At 45.6% G+C, this 3,465-nt stretch overlaps 1 non-coding gene across 1 annotated transcript; it reads left to right on the top strand.

Moving 5' to 3' along the window:
• The first annotated feature begins 1,787 nt into the window (after positions 1–1,787).
• On the top strand, positions 1,788–1,893 carry LOC145561172 (small nucleolar RNA R71). Its single transcript, XR_014093737.1, has one exon. It is a non-coding gene; the product is annotated as a small nucleolar RNA R71 (small nucleolar RNA).
• Positions 1,894–3,465: the final 1,572 nt, after the last annotated feature.

The raw sequence follows: 3,465 nt of genomic DNA, 5'->3' as shown, positions 1-3,465 counted from the left end.
CCCTGCAGATACATGAGGTTGGTGTACGCCATGAGGTGATCTTCCGGGTTGGAGGTACCGTCATAGGTACCAACCAACACATTTTTAACCTTGGCCGGCTGAGCCGCCTCGGTTATCTCTCGAGTGAACGCAGAAGGTTGTTCACCCAGGCGCAGCAAACGAAGCTGCCAGCCCAAAGGCTGGACATTTGGATATGTCGGCTAACCCCCAAAGAGGGCCGGCTGCATGAAGTGAGGAGGATATTGCCCGTAAGCCGGAGAAGGCATATACGGGACAGCTCCAATCATATGAGGGCCAGAATGGACGGTTTTACCGCCTGTTTGACTCTCATGCAAGGAGGGTGCACTCCCTGCAGAAACGGTGTTGAAGCTGTCTGGAAAGTTCGACGTTGAAGCCGACTCAGACAGCGATTGATTTCTTTTCCGGTTAATAATTTCCCGGGCATCAGAAGTTGGTTTTTTACTTCTCACCGGCTGTTGGGGCCGGCGAGTGTTATTGGTGTTCCCCCCAGGAAGGAGAATTTTTGACCAATCGATGGTCCCGGCTGCCTTCTCCTTTGGGTGAGGAGTGGGCTGCCGGTTTCTGACTGACTTCCCCTTCTCTGGAGGAGTCTTCTTCACCGACTGACCTTTACTTGGGCCAGCCTGGTTTTTGGTGATCAGCTTTGTAATTTCACCCTTTAAACTCGTCATGAACCTCATGAGTTCGTCTCGGGTGACAGGGGCCGATCCAGCTGCCGTTTGGGTTGACCCTTCCGGCTGCCCAGTAGGTCTGCTCGGACCCGCCTGGGAGGCGCCCCGCTCCAGAGTCTCTCTAGGCCGGATGCGCTTGACTCTGAGAGAGCCGTCCTCGGCTGTAGAGGTTTCGACCTGAGGATCCTCATCCTCCTCGTGGTCTGTAAAAACTTCTGGGTCTTCACCCAGACGGTTAGGGGGTGGTACAGACTCTTGAACCATCTTCGAGGTACTCTCCCCACAGAAGGCGCCAAATGTTTTGGGTGTTTTTGTCCCCGGGAGAGTTACAACACGAAGACTGATCCGGGATGAGCTGTACCTGCAAAACAAACGGAGACACCTGTTGGGTGGTGCTCCGCCTCCAACGATCAAGTTAGTAACTTGAAAAGGAATAAAGAGTACGGAAATTTAGGTGGGTATCTGCTCGGATTCCAAGCTCAGGTGTTTTTCTGATGTAAGAGAATGCAGGAGTATTAAATGATCAAAACGTGCCCCCGAAATGAGGGACATCTCCCTATTTATAGGGTCCTTGGGAATTGCCCCTGATTAGGTCACTAAACCCTAATCATTTGGTGGGCTGCGCCGTTTTTCGGCGTTCTCGAGATTTGGGCCTGAAGGCCACCTTTTCCCCTTTATTTCTGGAATGACACGTGTTAAGCAGGGATTGGTCCATTTTGGACCAACCTGAGGCTGACACGTGTCACCCTCTGATTGGGCCACGCGGCAGGGTAAAAATACCCTAAACAGGAGGTATTACCATGAGGGTTGGACCTTTCTTTCATCAATTCATCCATTTGCTTGGTCATTTTGGAGATTTGGGTAGAAAGGTTGTTGATTGCGTTGGCTTGCTCCAATGCATAAACGCCCTTGCTAGAAGTAGCATCCCTTTCTCCTTCGTACCAATCATCATAGTGCTTTGCGGCTTCCTCTATAATACACTCCACTTCATGCTCTCCTTTGTTCATGATTGGACCACCGGCCGCGGCGTCTAGGCTTGTTCTTCCTTGAGGTGTGAGACCTCCATAGAAAGTGTGAATGAGTTGATACTTGGGTATCCCATGGTGTGGGAATTGACGTTGAAGCTCTTTGTATCGTTCCCATGCCGCACTTAGAGACTCACCACTCTTTTGGCGAAAACCTTGAATCAAAGACCGAGCCTCGGCGGTCTTCCTATGGTTATAAAACCTCCTCAAGAAAGCCGTAGTCACTTGGTCCCATGTCGTGAGAGAATTAGGGGGCACTTCCTTCTCTAGCCATTCTAGACCTCTCCCAATTAGCGAAAATGGAAACATTTTGAGGCGAATATATTCTTGAGTCACTCCATTGGCCTTTATTGTGTCACAACATTTCTCAAACTCTTTTAGGTGCTCATGAAGACTCTCAAACTTTCCACCCGAGAATTGTTTCCTCTCAATCAAGGCAATCAAATTAGGCTTGATCTCGAAATTGTTGGCTTGAGTAGTAGGAGTTAGGATCCCACTTTGCGCTCTAAAAGTTTCGGGGGCACCAAGACGACTCAAAGGCGTATTCTCTCCCATTTTAGAACCTTCTTTACTTTCAAACTTATAGGTTGAGAAAGGGTTGATTTCTGAATTCGAAGATGATTTAGGGCTATCTAATTCTTCACTTGAGGGTGAAGAGGGTGGAGTATCTTCTAATTCTCTTACTCCTCTCGTTGGAGTGCGGGAATTTCTACTCCTTGCTCTTGCTTCTCTTCGAAGTAGGGACAAAGACCTCTCTAGCTCTGGATCGATGGGAATTAAAGATCTTGAGCGGGTTCGTCCTCTGTTCATACAACGAAGCTAAGAAGAACGTAAGCACTGACAAGTAACAAAAGTAGCAAACACTAACAAATAAAGGTGAGATAGTCTCAAACAAGCAATGAAATAGCAATGGAAAACGTCTCCCCGGCAACGGCGCCAATTTGACAAAGTAATAATCGTGTCGTTGAGCGACTACACCTAAGTCAAATTAATTTATAACGCTGTACCAACCTAATACGTGTATAGGGTAAATAGAGGGGTCGAACCACAAGGAGACATGCATAAACACCGCATTCACTACTTAAAACTTTAAGCTATCTCGGGACAAGAAGTGTGAATAACTAAGAGATTAAACTAAGGATTAAGAATGATTAAAGATCAATATAACTAAACACCAAGGGAAGTGGGTAGATGTAGACGCCACTTGATCATGCAATAACACAGAAGCAAAGCAATGGTAAACTAAGCATGCAAGAATATCGAAATAAAGCTCGATCTAACCGCCTTCCGGGGTTAATCGATTTCTCCTAACATAGCCTCTATGTTTCCGCATTAGAACCATATATTAGAAGGTGAAAACAAAGAATTATCGATAGTAATGAATCTCAACTAAGTCAACTTCCGTTACTTGTTAGTAAAGATTCATCTTTGATCAACTAACAATGTGCACTTGCAAGAAAGACCAAAGAATATCAAGCATACAAAGACTTTAATCACCATTAACATAACCCCAACATCATAAGCATGAATCAATTAACAACTACACCATCCCCACACCCTTGGCTAGGTGACTACTCACAAATCATATTGAAGACAATATCAATCATCAAATCAATAAGCATCAACATGATCAATAAGCAAAGAAGGAAAATCAAAATAAGAAAACAAAACTAGATACAAAAGTAAAGAAAGAGAGTAAGAGATTGCTCATTAATTGAAGATGAAGATTTACAAAGATTCAATCAAGC

Source organism: Chenopodium album, chromosome 9, assembly GCF_948465745.1.
Source record: "Chenopodium album chromosome 9, dcCheAlbu1.1, whole genome shotgun sequence".
NCBI classification, from domain to species: Eukaryota; Viridiplantae; Streptophyta; class Magnoliopsida; order Caryophyllales; family Amaranthaceae; genus Chenopodium; species Chenopodium album.
Note: the sequence above shows the minus strand (reverse complement) of the source record. Positions and strands in the feature narration are given on the sequence as shown.